This window comes from Lolium perenne, chromosome 6 (genome assembly GCF_019359855.2).
Source record: "Lolium perenne isolate Kyuss_39 chromosome 6, Kyuss_2.0, whole genome shotgun sequence".
Lineage (NCBI taxonomy): Eukaryota > Viridiplantae > Streptophyta > Magnoliopsida > Poales > Poaceae > Lolium > Lolium perenne.
The window spans coordinates 190357543-190374852 of NC_067249.2; the positions used below are offsets into that span (position 1 = coordinate 190357543).

A 17310-nucleotide genomic window follows, 5' to 3' on the forward strand; every position below is an offset into this window, starting at 1 on the left:
AGCTCTAGCACGTGATTTTATCCCTGCTTCCCTCTGCGAAGGGCCATTCTTTTACTTTATGTTGAGTCAGTTTACCTACTTCCTTCCACCTTAGAAGCAAACACTTTTGTTAACTGTGCATTGATTCTTACATACTTGCTTATTTGCATTCATCATATTACTTTATGTTGACAATTATCCATGAGATATGCATGTTGAAAGTTGAAAGCAACTGCTAAAACTTATATCTTCCTTTGTGTTGCTTCGATGCCTTTACTTTGAATTTATTGCTTTATGAGTTAACTCTTATGCAAGACTTTTGAAGCTTGTCTTGAAAGTACTCTTCATGAAAAGTTTTGCTATATGTTATCTATTTGTTAGCAACTATAGATCATTGCCTTGAGTCACTTCATTCATTTCATATGCTTTGTAATAGTATGATCAAGGTTATGTAAGTAGCATGTCACTAAAGAAATTATTCTTTTTATCATTTACCTACTCGAGGACGAGTAGGAACTAAGCTTGGGGATGCTGATACGTCTCCAACGTATCTATAATTTCTGATGTTCCATGCTTGTTTTATGACAACTAGCATGGTGGTCCTCTGTGACGCCCCGGAACCGGTATCCTGAGGATTACAGCGATCCCGCCGAAATCCGCACGATATCGATTCAGAGACGCCCTCCGACACGACGTGCGCGACGAATCACACACGTAATGCCAAAGGAATTAACACGAGCGGTAACATTACAATAGGATTACAATAGAGCCCACAAGATACATATATTACAACAACGACTCCAACGAGTCAAGATACAAATATACAATATAAAGATCCAAATCATACAGAAGATCGAATACGTCCGAGTATGGACAAGATACAAATTGGACTAAGAGTCCTGAAGATAACCAGCGGCGTCCATAACCCTGCCCAGGCCAAGCCAGAAAGGTAACCTTGCTAACGTCGTCTTCTTCGAACATATCTTCATACCTGCCCGGTTATATCCCGTAGAAGCAGCAATAAGTATGGGTTCGTACTTAACAAGACTTCAAGACGTATAAGAATTCGTCAACCAGTCGTCCTTTGTACTTGAGGCACGCAGGGGACTTAGAGGACGCAAGAGAAACGTCATAGGCAATATGGTGGGGTTAAGCGGCAACGCGCAAGCACTAAAAACCTATAGAGACACTCTACAACATTCGTCTAATCAGAGAAGATGAGAGAGCGCATAAACTAACAATTTTATACTCTGCAAACATAACACAGCCAATATGTTCCCCCTTCGCAAAGAGGTACTGGTAAAGGCACTCACACGGTTGTCAAGTTTTAACCATTTATTATTGAAGTTGGGCTAACTTACTACACAAGTTATTGTTAATAAACAACAGGTGTAAGTTGTCTATGGTCGAGTCATACAGCTCCAAGTCGTCCATAACCGCGGACACGGCTTATCGATAAGATGTACACCCTGCAGGGGTTGCCCAAATGTACCCACACGCACGCTCAACCCACTTACGACAGGTGGATATCACGACACGCATCTCCTTCACTACAACAATGTCCAGGAAGCCACCTAACTAAGTTAAACCCGAATCAGAGTCCGGCCGTGCTCCGAAGCGGACTCAGCTATTGCGACTGCGTGCTAGGTGGACAGTGCCCAGCGGGATGACCACTTCGCAGTGGCACCGCAACCTACGAACGTGCAAGAGACAACGGGGTACAAGGCCCCAAAAGTAACATCATATCATCTGACCACAAAGAAACAAGCTTGCACGCCCGAGAGAAACAAAACATTCAAACTAATTGTGGCCACTGGACAAAGCTGTAGATTCCGGCAGTGGTCGAGGGGAGACCCGGTAAGCATACCCACGTGTGGTTAGAGCGCTCAGTCTCGGAACAGATAACAAGAACTCGGGGTCCTAAGATATTTAGGAAACACAAGTGAGCCATCACAAAACGAGCAGCTGACCCACCGATGCCTCCGCTAAACAAATATCAACAACTAAAGTAACCATGATTCTTCCCAACATATAACCCGATAAGATATCAAAACGGTAACGAGATAAAACAGCACTAGCATGCACTACGACTCGCAAGGGCAGACTCGATAACCAAACAATAGCCGTAGGAGGTGGTGGTGGCAATATGGGCTGCTTGAGGTAACAAGTGGAAAGGACACGTGACAAGAACGCAACTTAAGGATAGCATGAGGGAGAAGGCAAAATAAAATAGGTGAGCAACTCCTGCAGGGACAGGAGTATAGGGGAAATGCTTGCCTGTTAAAGCTTGCCGAGGAACATCCGGAGAACTTGTCGTATCTCACCGCACCACTTCGCGATCCTATCCGGGAAGAAGCAAATGCTGGGACACACAACGCATGCAAGTCTTACTACTACGGAAGAAGAACCAGCATGATCAAGATGATATGCATGACATGGCAAATATGATGCGGCGATGCAACTTATCCAAATTAATCGGAGTCGGAACCCCGGACAAGCAAATTAGGTTGAAGTTGCATTTTCTACCGGCAAATTTAAGTGTTGATTAGCATGGCAAGACATGGCAGGGGTGTGGTACTTCAATATTAAACGGAGCGGGGAAATCCCTAGTTGGAAATCTGAAATACTCCGCATATATGTGAGGTGAAATGCACAAACTATCACGGCTCGACATGATGCAAGATGCAAACAGATATATGGATGGCATATTCATGTTCCTTATGTTTTTCTGATCAATTTTCATATAAAATACTTTGTATTTCGAGTTACGGTTCAAAAGATATTAATTATCAAAATTTTATGCATTTTTTGGAATTTCAGCAAAGATAGAGAAAGGTGTTTGGCCGGATCTGAGGAGTGGCCTGCTACCTGGCGGAAGCGGTGGCGGATAGAAGCTGGGCGCGCGGAGCAACGGCCCGCGGCGTGAAGATCTGGGCCAAGGCCCATCAGACTTCAGATCTGAAACAAGGAATCGGATAACCCAAAAAAAAGGTGGCTTAATTAGCCAAATTGGAGATTTGAACTCTAGATCTCATGGGTCAGGAAGCAAGTGCCTTACCACTGCGGTGCTGATTCGAGTCGTGACAAGAGGTGGGCGCGCGGCATGAAGAAGTATGACAGGATGCAGACGGACTTGAGAAACTGCAGCCATGGCGGAAGAAATAAGTCGTGAATTGATCCGCCGATTCCAGTCGAACCAGGGACGAGAAAATGGTGTCGGGGATGCGATTGAACATGGGGAATCAGATGTTGACGATGAGGGGTCCAGGGGGTCACCGGAGCATCGCCGGCGTCGAACTCCTGCAGCAGTTAATGGCGGTCAACGTTGGGGGAACGTACCAGAGAGGGAGGAGGAGCGGGAAGGGGTCGGGGAGATGCGCCCGCTCACCCTGAAGCTCATGGCGCATACGAGGAGGCCGGGGACGCTTCACAGCCACCGGAATCAACGACAAACTCGCCGGAGTCGGAGAAGGTAATGGCGATTTCACCATCGATTTAGAGAGCCCCATGCCGATTCCTTGGGTGTGGAGGAAGAGGAAAGCAAGGCGGTTCTGGTGGTGGTCTCGGATAGACGAGGGGAGGCCTGTAGCGCCGGAGCCATGGTGAGGACGGTGGTGGCAGGTTCTTCTTCGTTAGCTCATAGAGAAAAATAGAAAGGTGAAGGGAGAAGAAGGGAGTGGCGGCGGCAAAGAGGGAAGACTAGCTAGGGTTTCCAGGAGACGTGCGGGGCGGCTTTAAGCGAGGGGGCAGGTGTGGTGGTGGCGTGGTGGTGCGGTGATGTTGACAGGGAAGGAGAGCACGCCACTCTCGTGGGAAGAAAAAGGAGAAGAGGAAGACTTGGTCTTCGTACGAAGAGGTATGGGCCGGTGGGCTGGAGAGGAGGTGGGTTGGCAGCTAGCTTGGGCCACCGGGAAGAAAAAAAAAGGGAGTGAGAGGGAGATGGGCCATGGATAGAGAGAGGGCCCAAGAGAGGGGTTTTATTAAAACAAAAGATAAGAGAGGATTTAACAAAACCATATGAGAGGGAAAATAAAATAAGAAGAGTTTATAAAATAGTTTTTTTTATTTTATGTTGTGAAACCATGGATGATATGATGCATATGCCATGATGATGCATAAAAGAAAGAACAAGCAAAATCTATTAGGGGTACTATCCGGGGCCGTTACAATCGACACCACTAACAAGGAACCTCGCCCCGAGGTTCCACGTCAAGCCAAGGGGGAGTTGGTTAAACTATCGATTCTTCTTGTACCATGTTGACAATCACCCGACCTCGAGGTGGAACCTTCTTTTGGCGAAGTGTTGATCTTCTCGACACCACTAACAAGAATTCTTCTCCATGCTGGTCGGTCGACACCACTAACAAGAAGTCGTGGTTCCGCTGTTGATGGTGCGCTTCCGTCAGGATCCTCCGAAGATTGGGCCTATTAGGATAAGGGCAAAGATCGTCCAACCCGCATCGGAATCTAATAATCAGAGAAGCAGATAAGAGAAGATTCAAAATGCGCAAAGGTAAGAGGAGAAAGAATATAGGTAAGGAGAAAATTCATAGCTAATCAGAACTATCCAACGCAATTTTAGAAAATATGTTTTGACACTAGACACAACAACATCCATTGGCAAGGTTATCCTACAGGCTGGACTAGTGGGGTACCGTCAACCTGAGGCTCTGATACCAACTTGTGACGCCCCGGAACCGGTATCCTGAGGATTACAGCGATCCCGCCGAAATCCGCACGATATCGATTCAGAGACGCCCTCCGACACGACGTGCGCGACAAATCACACACGTAATGCCAAAGGAATTAACACGAGCGGTAACATTACAATAGGATTACAATAGAGCCCACAAGATGCATATATTACAACAACGACTCCAACGAGTCAAGATACAAATACACAATATAAAGATCCAAATCATACAGAAGATCGAATACGTCCGAGTACGGACAAGATACAAATTGGACTAAGAGTCCTGAAGATAACCAGCAGCATCCATAACCCTGCCCAGGCCAAGCCGGAAGGGTAACCTTGCTAACGTCGTCTTCTTCGAACATATCTTCATACCTGCCCGGTTATATCCCGTAGAAGCAGCAATAAGTACGGGTTCGTACTTAACAAGACTTCAAGACGTATAAGCATTCGTCAACCAGTCGTCCTTTGTACTTGAGGCACGCAGGGGACTTAGAGGACGCAAGAGAAACGTCATAGGCAATATGGTGGGGTTAAGCGGCAACGCGCAAGCACTAAAAACCTATAGAGACACTCTACAACATTCGTCTAATCAGAGAAGATGAGAGAGCGCATAAACTAACAATTTTATACTCTGCAAACATAACACAGCCAATATGTTCCCCCTTCGCAAAGAGGTACTGGTAAAGGCACTCACACGGTTGTCAAGTTTTAACCATTTATTATTGAAGTTGGGCTAACTTACTACACAAGTTATTGTTAATAAACAACAGGTGTAATTTGTCTATGGTCGAGTCATACAGCTCCAAGTCGTCCATAACCGCGGACACGGCTTATCGATAAGATGTACACCCTGCAGGGGTTGCCCAAATGTACCCACACGCACGCTCAACCCACTTACGACAGGTGGATATCACGACACGCACTCTCCTTCACTACAACAATGTCCAGGAAGCCACCTAACTAAGTTAAACCCGAATCAGAGTCCGACCGTGCTCCGAAGCGGACTCAGCTATTGCGACTGCGTGCTAGGTGGACAGTGCCCAGCGGGATGACCACTTCGCAGTGGCACCGCAACCTAAGAACGTGCAAGAGACAATGGGATACAAGGCCCCAAAAGTAACATCATATCATCTGACCACAAAGAAACAAGCTTGCACGCCCGAGAGAAACAAAACATTCAAACTAATTGTGGCCACTGGACAAAGCTGTAGATTCCGGCAGTGGTCAAGGGGAGACCCGGTAAGCATACCCACGTGTGGTTAGAGCGCTCAGTCTCGGAACAGATAACAAGAACTCGAGGTCCTAAGATATTTAGGAAACACAAGTGAGCCGTCACAAAACGAGCAGCTGACCCACCGATGCCTCCGCTAAACAAATATCAACAACTAAAGTAACCATGATTCTTCCTAACATATAACCCGATAAGATATCAAAACGGTAACGAGATAAAACAGCACTAGCATGCACTACGACTCGCAAGGGCAGACTCGATAACCAAACAATAGCCGTAGGAGGTGGTGGTGGCAATATGGGCTGCTTGAGGTAACAAGTGGAAAGGACACGTGACAAGAACGCAACTTAAGGATAGCATGAGGAAGAAGGCAAAATAAAATAGGTGAGCGACTCCTGCAGGGACAGGAGTATAGGGGAAATGCTTGCCTGTTAAAGCTTGCCGAGGAACATCCGGAGAACTTGTCGTATCTCACCGCACCACTTCGCGATCCTATCCGGGAAGAAGCAAATGCTGGGACACACAACGCATGCAAGTCTTACTACTACGGAAGAAGAACCAGCATGATCAAGATGATATGCATGACATGGCAAATATGATGCGGCGATGCAACTTATCCAAATTAATCGGAGTCGGAACCCCGGACAAGCAAATTAGGTTGAAGTTGCATTTTCTACCAGCAAATTTAAGTGTTGATTAGCATGGCAAGACATGGTAGGGGTGTGGTACTTCAATATTAAACGGAGCGGGGAAATCCCTAGTTGGAAATCTGAAATACTCCGCATATATGTGAGGTGAAATGCACAAACTATCACGGCTCGACATGATGCAAGATGCAAACAGATATATGGATGGCATATTCATGTTCCTTATGTTTTTCTGATCAATTTTCATATAAAATACTTTGTATTTCGAGTTACGGTTCAAAAGATATTAATTGTCAAAATTTTATGCATTTTTTGGAATTTCAGCAAAGACAGAGAAAGGTGTTGGGCCGGATCTGAGGGGTGGCCTGCTACCTGGCGGAAGCGGTGGCGGATAGAAGCTGGGCGCGCGGAGCAACGGCCCGCGGCATGAAGATCTGGGCCAAGGCCCATCAGACTTCAGATCTGAAACAAGGAATCGGATAACCCAAAAAAAAGGTGGCTTAATTAGCTAGATTGGAGATTTGAACTCTAGATCTCATGGGTCAGGAAGCAAGTGCCTTACCACTGCGGTACTGATTCGAGTCGTGACAAGAGGTGGGCGCGCGGCATGAAGAAGTATGACAGGATGCAGACGGACTTGAGAAACTGCAGCCATGGCGGAAGAAATAAGTCGTGAATTGATCCGCCGATTCCAGTCGAACCAGGGACGAGAAAATGGTGTCGGGGATGCGATTGAACATGGGGAATCAGATGTTGACGATGAGGGGTCCAGGGGGTCACCGGAGCATCGCCGGCGTCGAACTCCTATAGCAGTTAATGGCGGTCAACGTTGGGGGAACGTACCAGAGAGGGAGGAGGAGCAGGAAGGGGTCGGGGAGATGCGCCCGCTCACCCTGAAGCTCATGGCGCATACGAGGAGGCCGGGGACGCTTCACAGCCACCGGAATCAACGACGAACTCGCCGGAGTCGGAGAAGGTAATGGCGATTTCACCATCGATTTAGAGAGCCCCATGCCGATTCCTTGGGTGTGGAGGAAGAGGAAAGCAAGGCGGTTCTGGTGGTGGTCTCGGATAGATGAGGGGAGGCCTGTAGCGCCGGAGCCATGGTGAGGACGGTGGTGGCAGGTTCTTCTTCGTTAGCTCATAGAGAAAAATAGAAAGGTGAAGGGAGAAGAAGGGAGTGGCGGCGGCAAAGAGGGAAGACTAGCTAGGGTTTCCAGGAGACGTGCGGGGCGGCTTTAAGCGAGGGGGCAGGTGTGGTGGTGGCGTGGTGGTGCGGTGATGTTGACAGGGAAGGAGAGCACGCCACTCTCGTGGGAAGAAAAAGGAGAAGAGGAAGACTTGGTCTTCGTACGAAGAGGTATGGGCCGGTGGGCTGGAGAGGAGGTGGGTTGGCAGCTAGCTTGGGCCACCGGGAAGAAAAAAAAAAGGGAGTGAGAGGGAGATGGGCCATGGATAGAGAGAGGGCCCAAGAGAGGGGTTTTATTAAAAGAAAAGATAAGAGAGGATTTAACAAAACCATATGAGAGGGAAAATAAAATAAGAAGAGTTTATAAAATAGTTTTTTTTATTTTATGTTGTGAAACCATGGATGATATGATGCATATGCCATGATGATGCATAAAAGAAAGAACAAGCAAAATCTATTAGGGGTACTATCCGGGGCCGTTACAATCGACACCACTAACAAGGAACCTCGCCCCGAGGTTCCACGTCAAGCCAAGGGGGAGTTGGTTAAACTATCGATTCTTCTTGTACCATGTTGACAATCACCCGACCTCGAGGTGGAACCTTCTTTTGGCGAAGTGTTGATCTTCTCGACACCACTAACAAGAATTCTTCTCCATGCTGGTCGGTCGACACCACTAACAAGAAGTCGTGGTTCCGCTGTTGATGGTGCGCTTCCGTCAGGATCCTCCGAAGATTGGGCCTATTAGGATAAGGGCAAAGATCGTCCAACCCGCGTCGGAATCTAAGACTCAGAGAAGCAGATAAGAGAAGATTCAAAATGCGCAAAGATAAGAGGAGAAAGAATATAGGTAAGGAGAAAATTCATAGCTAATCAGAACTATCCAACGCAATTTTAGAAAATATGTTTTGACACTAGACACAACAACGTCCGTTGGCAAGGTTATCCTACAGGCTGGACTAGTGGGGTACCGTCAACCTGAGGCTCTGATACCAACTTGTGACGCCCCGGAACCGGTATCCTGAGGATTACAGCGATCCCGCCGAAATCCGCACGATATCGATTCAGAGACGCCCTCTGACACAATGTGCGCAACGAATCACACACGTAATGCCAAAGGAATTAACACGAGCGGTAACATTACAATAGGATTACAATACAGCCCACAAGATACATATATTACAACAACGACTCCAACGAGTCAAGATACAAATATACAATATAAAGATCCAAATCATACAGAAGATCGAATACGTCCGAGTACGGACAAGATACAAATTGGACTAAGAGTCCTGAAGATAACCAGCGGCATCCATAACCCTGCCCAGGCCAAGCCGGAAGGGTAACCTTGCTAACGTCGTCTTCTTCGAACATATCTTCATACCTGCCCGGTTATATCCCGTAGAAGCAGTAATAAGTACGGGTTCATACTTAACAAGACTTCAAGACGTATAAGCATTCGTCAACCAGTCGTCCTTTGTACTTGAGGCACGCAGGGGACTTAGAGGATGCAAGAGAAACGTCATAGGCAATATGGTGGGGTTAAGCGGCAACGCGCAAGCACTAAAAACCTATAGAGACACTCTACAACATTCGTCTAATCAGAGAAGATGAGAGAGCGCATAAACTAACAATTCTATACTCTGCAAACATAACACAGCCAATATGTTCCCCCTTCGCAAAGAGGTACTGGTAAAGGCACTCACAAGGTTGTCAAGTTTTAACCATTTATTATTGAAGTTGGGCTAACTTACTACACAAGTTATTGTTAATAAACAACAGGTGTAAGTTGTCTATGGTCGAGTCATACAGCTCCAAGTCGTCCATAACCGCGGACACGGCTTATCGATAAGATGTACACCCTGCAGGGGTTGCCCAAATGTACCCACACGCACGCTCAACCCACTTACGACAGGTGGATATCACGACACGCACTCTCCTTCACTACAACAATGTCCAGGAAGCCACCTAACTAAGTTAAACCCAAATCAGAGTCCGGCCGTGCTCCGAAGCGGACTCAGCTATTGCGACTGCGTGCTAGGTGGACAGTGCCCAGCGGGATGACCACTTCGCAGTGGCACCGCAACCTACGAACGTGCAAGAGACAACGGGGTACAAGGCCCCAAAAGTAACATCATATCATCTGACCACAAAGAAACAAGCTTGCACGCCCGAGAGAAACAAAACATTCAAACTAATTGTGGCCACTGGACAAAGCTGTAGATTCCGGCAGTGGTCGAGGGGAGACCCGGTAAGCATACCCACGTGTGGTTAGAGCGCTCAGTCTCGGAACAGATAACAAGAACTCGGGGTCCTAAGATATTTAGGAAACACAAGTGAGCCGTCACAAAACGAGCAGCTGACCCACCGATGCCTCCGCTAAACAAATATCAACAACTAAAGTAACCATGATTCTTCCCAACATATAACCCGATAAGATATCAAAACGGTAACGAGATAAAACAGCACTAGCATGCACTACGACTCGCAAGGGCAGACTCGATAACCAAACAATAGCCGTAGGAGGTGGTGGTGGCAATATGGGCTGCTTGAGGTAACAAGTGGAAAGGACACGTGACAAGAACGCAACTTAAGGATAGCATGAGGGAGAAGGCAAAATAAAATAGGTGAGCGACTCCTGCAGGGACAGGAGTATAGGGGAAATGCTTGCCTGTTAAAGCTTGCCGAGGAACATCCGGAGAACTTGTCGTATCTCACCGCACCACTTCGCGATCCTATCCGGGAAGAAGCAAATGCTGGGACACACAACGCATGCAAGTCTTACTACTACGGAAGAAGAACCAGCATGATCAAGATGATATGCATGACATGGCAAATATGATGCGGCGATGCAACTTATCCAAATTAATCGGAGTCAGAACCCCGGACAAGCAAATTAGGTTGAAGTTGCATTTTCTACCGGCAAATTTAAGTGTTGATTAGCATGGCAAGACATGGCAGGGGTGTGGTACTTCAATATTAAACGGAGCGGGGAAATCCCTAGTTGGAAATCTGAAATACTCCGCATATATGTGAGGTGAAATGCACACACTATCACGGCTCGACATGATGCAAGATGCAAACAGATATATGGATGGCATATTCATGTTCCTTATGTTTTTCTGATCAATTTTCATATAAAATACTTTGTATTTCGAGTTACGGTTCAAAAGATATTAATTATCAAAATTTTATGCATTTTTTGGAATTTCAGCAAAGATAGAGAAAGGTGTTGGGCCGGATCTGAGGGGTGGCCTGCTACCTGGCGGAAGCGGTGGCGGATAGAAGCTGGGCGCGCGGAGCAACGGCCCGCGGCGTGAAGATCTGGGCCAAGGCCCATCAGACTTCAGATCTGAAACAAGGAATCGGATAACCCAAAAAAAAGGTGGCTTAATTAGCCAAATTGGAGATTTGAACTCTAGATCTCATGGGTCAGGAAGCAAGTGCCTTACCACTGCGGTGCTGATTCGAGTCGTGACAAGAGGTGGGCGCACGGCATGAAGAAGTATGACAGGATGCAGACGGACTTGAGAAACTGCAGCCATGGCGGAAGAAATAAGTCGTGAATTGATCCGCCGATTCCAGTCGAACCAGGGACGAGAAAATGGTGTCGGGGATGCGATTGAACATGGGGAATCAGATGTTGACGATGAGGGGTCCAGGGGGTCACCGGAGCATCGCCGGCGTCGAACTCCTGCAGCAGTTAATGGCGGTCAACGTTGGGGGAACGTACCAGAGAGGCAGGAGGAGCGGGAAGGGGTCGGGGAGATGCGCCCGCTCACCCTGAAGCTCATGGCGCATACGAGGAGGCCGGGGACGCTTCACAGCCACCGGAATCAACGACGAACTCGCCGGAGTCGGAGAAGGTAATGGCGATTTCACCATCGATTTAGAGAGCCCCATGCCGATTCCTTGGGTGTGGAGGAAGAGGAAAGCAAGGCGGTTCTGGTGGTGGTCTCGGATAGACGAGGGGAGGCCTGTAGCGTCGGAGCCATGGTGAGGACGGTGGTGGCAGGTTCTTCTTCGTTAGCTCATAGAGAAAAATAGAAAGGTGAAGGGAGAAGAAGGGAGTGGCGGCGGCAAAGAGGGAAGACTAGCTAGGGTTTCCAGGAGACGTGCGGGGCGGCTTTAAGCGAGGGGGCAGGTGTGGTGGTGGCGTGGTGGTGCGGTGATGTTGACAGGGAAGGAGAGCACGCCACTCTCGTGGGAAGAAAAAGGAGAAGAGGAAGACTTGGTCTTCGTACGAAGAGGTATGGGCCGGTGGGCTGGAGAGGAGGTGGGTTGGCAGCTAGCTTGGGCCACCGGGAAGAAAAAAAAAGGGAGTGAGAGGGAGATGGGCCATGGATAGAGAGAGGGCCCAAGAGAGGGGTTTTATTAAAAGAAAAGATAAGAGAGGATTTAACAAAACCATATGAGAGGGAAAATAAAATAAGAAGAGTTTATAAAATAGTTTTTTTTATTTTATGTTGTGAAACCATGGATGATATGATGCATATGCCATGATGATGCATAAAATAAAGAACAAGCAAAATCTATTAGGGGTACTATCCGGGGCCGTTACAATCGACACCACTAACAAGGAACCTCGCCCCGAGGTTCCACGTCAAGCCAAGGGGGAGTTGGTTAAACTATCGATTCTTCTTGTACCATGTTGACAATCACCCGACCTCGAGGTGGAACCTTCTTTTGGCGAAGTGTTGATCTTCTCGACACCACTAACAAGAATTCTTCTCCATGCTGGTCGGTCGACACCACTAACAAGAAGTCGTGGTTCCGCTGTTGATGGTGCGCTTCCGTCAGGATCCTCCGAAGATTGGGCCTATTAGGATAAGGGCAAATATCGTCCAACCCGCGTCGGAATCTAAGACTCAGAGAAGCAGATAAGAGAAGATTCAAAATGCGCAAAGATAAGAGGAGAAAGAATATAGGTAAGGAGAAAATTCAGAGCTAATCAGAACTATCCAACGCAATTTTAGAAAATATGTTTTGACACTAGACACAACAACGTCCGTTGGCAAGGTTATCCTACAGGCTGGACTAGTGGGGTACCATCAACCTGAGGCTCTGATACCAACTTGTGACGCCCCGGAACCGGTATCCTGAGGATTACAGCGATCCCGCTGAAATCCGCACGATATCGATTCAGAGACGCCCTCCGACACGACGTGCGCGACGAATCACACACGTAATGCCAAAGGAATTAACACGAGCGGTAACATTACAATAGGATTACAATAGAGCCCACAAGATACATATATTACAACAACGACTCCAACGAGTCAAGATACAAATATACAATATAAAGATCCAAATCATACAGAAGATCGAATACGTCCGAGTACGGACAAGATACAAATTGGACTAAGAGTCTTGAAGATAACCAGCGGCGTCCATAACCCTGCCCAGGCCAAGCCGGAAGGGTAACCTTGCTAACGTCGTCTTCTTCGAACATATCTTCATACCTGCCCGGTTATATCCCGTAGAAGCAGCAATAAGTATGGGTTCGTACTTAACAAGACTTCAAGACGTATAAGCATTCGTCAACCAGTCGTCCTTTGTACTTGAGGCACGCAGGGGACTTAGAGGACGCAAGAGAAACGTCATAGGCAATATGGTGGGGTTAAGCGGCAACGCGCAAGCACTAAAAACCTATAGAGACACTCTACAACATTCGTCTAATCAGAGAAGATGAGAGAGCGCATAAACTAACAATTCTATACTCTGCAAACATAACACAGCCAATATGTTCCCCCTTCGCAAAGAGGTACTGGTAAAGGCACTCACACGGTTGTCAAGTTTTAACCATTTATTATTGAAGTTGGGCTAACTTACTACACAAGTTATTGTTAATAAACAACAGGTGTAAGTTGTCTATGGTCGAGTCATACAGCTCCAAGTCGTCCATAACCGCGGACACGGCTTATCGATAAGATGTACACCCTGCAGGGGTTGCCCAAATGTACCCACACGCACGCTCAACCCACTTACGACAGGTGGATATCACGACACGCACTCTCCTTCACTACAACAATGTCCAGGAAGCCACCTAACTAAGTTAAACCCGAATCAGAGTCCGGCCGTGCTCCGAAGCGGACTCAGCTATTGCGACTGCGTGCTAGGTGGACAGTGCCCAGCGGGATGACCACTTCGCAGTGGCACCGCAACCTACGAACGTGCAAGAGACAACGGGGTACAAGGCCCCAAAAGTAACATCATATCATCTGACCACAAAGAAACAAGCTTGCACGCCCGAGAGAAACAAAACATTCAAACTAATTGTGGCCACTGGACAAAGCTGTAGATTCCGGCAGTGGTCGAGGGGAGACCCGGTAAGCATACCCACGTGTGGTTAGAGCGCTCAGTCTCGGAACAGATAACAAGAACTCGGGGTCCTAAGATATTTAGGAAACACAAGTGAGCCGTCACAAAACGAGCAGCTGACCCACCGATGCCTCCGCTAAACAAATATCAACAACTAAAGTAACCATGATTCTTCCCAACATATAACCCGATAAGATATCAAAACGGTAACGAGATAAAACAGCACTAGCATGCACTACGACTCGCAAGGGCAGACTCGATAACCAAACAATAGCCGTAGGAGGTGGTGGTGGCAATATGGGCTGCTTGAGGTAACAAGTGGAAAGGACACGTGACAAGAACACAACTTAAGGATAGCATGAGGGAGAAGGCAAAATAAAATAGGTGAGCGACTCCTGCAGGGACAGGAGTATAGGGGAAATGCTTGCATGTTAAAGCTTGCCGAGGAACATCCGGAGAACTTGTCGTATCTCACCGCACCACTTCGCGATCCTATCCGGGAAGAAGCAAATGCTGGGACACACAACGCATGCAAGTCTTACTACTACGGAAGAAGAACCAGCATGATCAAGATGATATGCATGACATGGCAAATATGATGCGGCGATGCAACTTATCCAAATTAATCGGAGTCGGAACCCCGGACAAGCAAATTAGGTTGAAGTTGCATTTTCTACCGGCAAATTTAAGTGTTGATTAGCATGGCAAGACATGGCAGGGGTGTGGTACTTCAATATTAAACGGAGCGGGGAAATCCCTAGTTGGAAATCTGAAATACTCCGCATATATGTGAGGTGAAATGCACAAACTATCACGGCTCGACATGATGCAAGATGCAAACAGATATATGGATGGCATATTCATGTTCCTTATGTTTTTCTGATCAATTTTCATATAAAATACTTTGTATTTCGAGTTACGGTTCAAAAGATATTAATTATCAAAATTTTATGCATTTTTTGGAATTTCAGCAAAGACAGAGAAAGGTGTTGGGCCGGATCTGAGGGTTGGCCTGCTACCTGGTGGAAGCGGTGGCGGATAGAAGCTGGGCGCGCGGAGCAACGGCCCGCGGCGTGAAGATCTGGGCCAAGGCCCATCAGACTTCAGATCTGAAACAAGGAATCGGATAACGCAAAAAAAAAGGTGGCTTAATTAGCCAGATTGGAGATTTGAACTCTAGATCTCATGGGTCAGGAAGCAAGTGCCTTACCACTGCGGTGCTGATTCGAGTCGTGACAAGAGGTGGGCGCGCGGCATAAAGAAGTATGACAGGATGCAGACGGACTTGAGAAACTGCAGCCATGGCGGAAGAAATAAGTCGTGAATTGATCCGCCGATTCTAGTCGAACCAGGGACGAGAAAATGGTGTCGGGGATGCGATTGAACATGGGGAATCAGATGTTGACGATGAGGGGTCCAGGGGGTCACCGGAGCATCGCCGGCGTCGAACTCCTGCAGCAGTTAATGGCGGTCAACGTTGGGGGAACGTACCAGAGAGGGATGAGGAGCGGGAAGGGGTCGGGGAGATGCGCCCGCTCACCCTGAAGCTCATGGCGCATACGAGGAGGCCGGGGACGCTTCACAGCCACCGGAATCAACGACGAACTCGCCGGAGTCGGAGAAGGTAATGGCGATTTCACCATCGATTTAGAGAGCCCCATGCCGATTCCTTGGGTGTGGAGGAAGAGGAAAACAAGGCGGTTCTGGTGGTGGTCTCGGATAGACGAGGGGAGGCCTGTAGCGCCGGAGCCATGGCGAGGACGGTGGTGGCAGGTTCTTCTTCGTTAGCTCATAGAGAAAAATAGAAAGGTGAAGGGAGAAGAAGGGAGTGGCGGCGGCAAAGAGGGAATACTAGCTAGGGTTTCCAGGAGACGTGCGGGGCGGCTTTAAGCGAGGGGGCAGGTGTGGTGGTGGCGTGGTGGTGCGGTGATGTTGACAGGGAAGGAGAGCATGCCACTCTCGTGGGAAGAAAAAGGAGAAGAGGAAGACTTGGTCTTCGTACGAAGAGGTATGGGCCGGTGGGCTGGAGAGGAGGTGGGTTGGCAGCTAGCTTGGGCCACCGGGAAGAAAAAAAAAGGGAGTGAGAGGGAGATGGGCCATGGATAGAGAGAGGGCCCAAGAGAGGGGTTTTATTAAAAGAAAAGATAAGAGAGGATTTAACAAAACCATATGAGAGGCAAAATAAAATAAGAAGAGTTTATAAAATAGTTTTTTTTATTTTATGTTGTGAAACCATGGATGATATGATGCATATGCCATGATGATGCATAAACGAAAGAACAAGCAAAATCTATTAGGGGTACTATCCGGGGCCGTTACATCCTCGCAAATGCGAGGGCATCATCTTAGGACTTTATGAGATAACTTCAAGATTTCATAATATTTTCATCGCCCTATTATAAACTATATGTTTATATTGAGACCACGAATGATGTGTTACATAAACACATGTCATCCTCTTTTATTGTGAGTGACTTCTGAAACTCATGTACTGTACTTAAGATGCAACTTTAGCAATTATATTTAGTATTAATTTATTGATAATATTTTGAAGTAATTTAATAAAATTTAACTTTTTTATTTTTTGGCCAATTTCACTAATCTATTTATATATCAATTACTGAAATTTGAGAAGTTTGTCTACTATTTTTTCAAAAATAACTTCATTTATCATAAAATTGATTATATATAGAAATAATGTAAGTAAAAGAAGTTGGGCGACATTATCTACTGTGAAATATATGTGGTGTTTTATCTATCTAATTTCACCAACTCCTATTTCGATGTATCTCACCCTTAAATCGATTTGTCTTACACTTTCTCTCAGATCGTGTACCATGACTATACCCGCTAAGAGTACATAGTCCTGAAAATGATATGTAATGATCTTATTGTGTGTTATCATCCAGAAAATATCTTCTGCTCCGCGATGAAACCATCAGTATATGATCTGCAACAAATCACAAACATTACATATTACTTCCATTATATCACAATAGTAGTTTAGGTAATCAGTTTATCCACGTGATTACGTACAAAATGAATAAGAAATAATGTATGGGAAATGTCATGTCCTCCTAAGTCTTAAATGAATAGAAACTATATAGATTTTTGGAAATCATTAGAACATGATCTATAAAAAAGAATAGGATTCATAATACAACAAAATCATAAAAATAAACATGCGTATTTAGTAAGTACTCTAGTAGTACATAAATGATTGCAAATTCTTTAATCGGAAGAAAAC

At 46.6% G+C, this 17310-nt stretch overlaps 3 long non-coding RNA genes across 3 annotated transcripts; all 3 read right to left on the reverse strand.

Moving 5' to 3' along the window:
- Positions 1-737: 737 nt before the first annotated feature.
- LOC139830141 (uncharacterized) lies at positions 738-2687 on the reverse strand. The gene is made up of 2 exons (XR_011746708.1): positions 2257-2687; positions 738-970 (listed from the first exon to the last, which is right to left on the reverse strand). It is a non-coding gene; the product is annotated as an uncharacterized lncRNA (long non-coding RNA).
- Positions 2688-8893: 6206 nt separating this feature from the next.
- Positions 8894-10574, reverse strand: LOC139832115 (uncharacterized). Its single transcript, XR_011746709.1, has 2 exons — positions 10414-10574; positions 8894-9126 (listed from the first exon to the last, which is right to left on the reverse strand). It is a non-coding gene; the product is annotated as an uncharacterized lncRNA (long non-coding RNA).
- Positions 10575-12971: 2397 nt separating this feature from the next.
- LOC127306626 (uncharacterized) lies at positions 12972-15917 on the reverse strand. The gene is made up of 4 exons (XR_007854748.1): positions 15604-15917; positions 15274-15515; positions 15083-15172; positions 12972-14576 (listed from the first exon to the last, which is right to left on the reverse strand). It is a non-coding gene; the product is annotated as an uncharacterized lncRNA (long non-coding RNA).
- Between the last annotated feature and the right edge of the window lie 1393 nt (positions 15918-17310).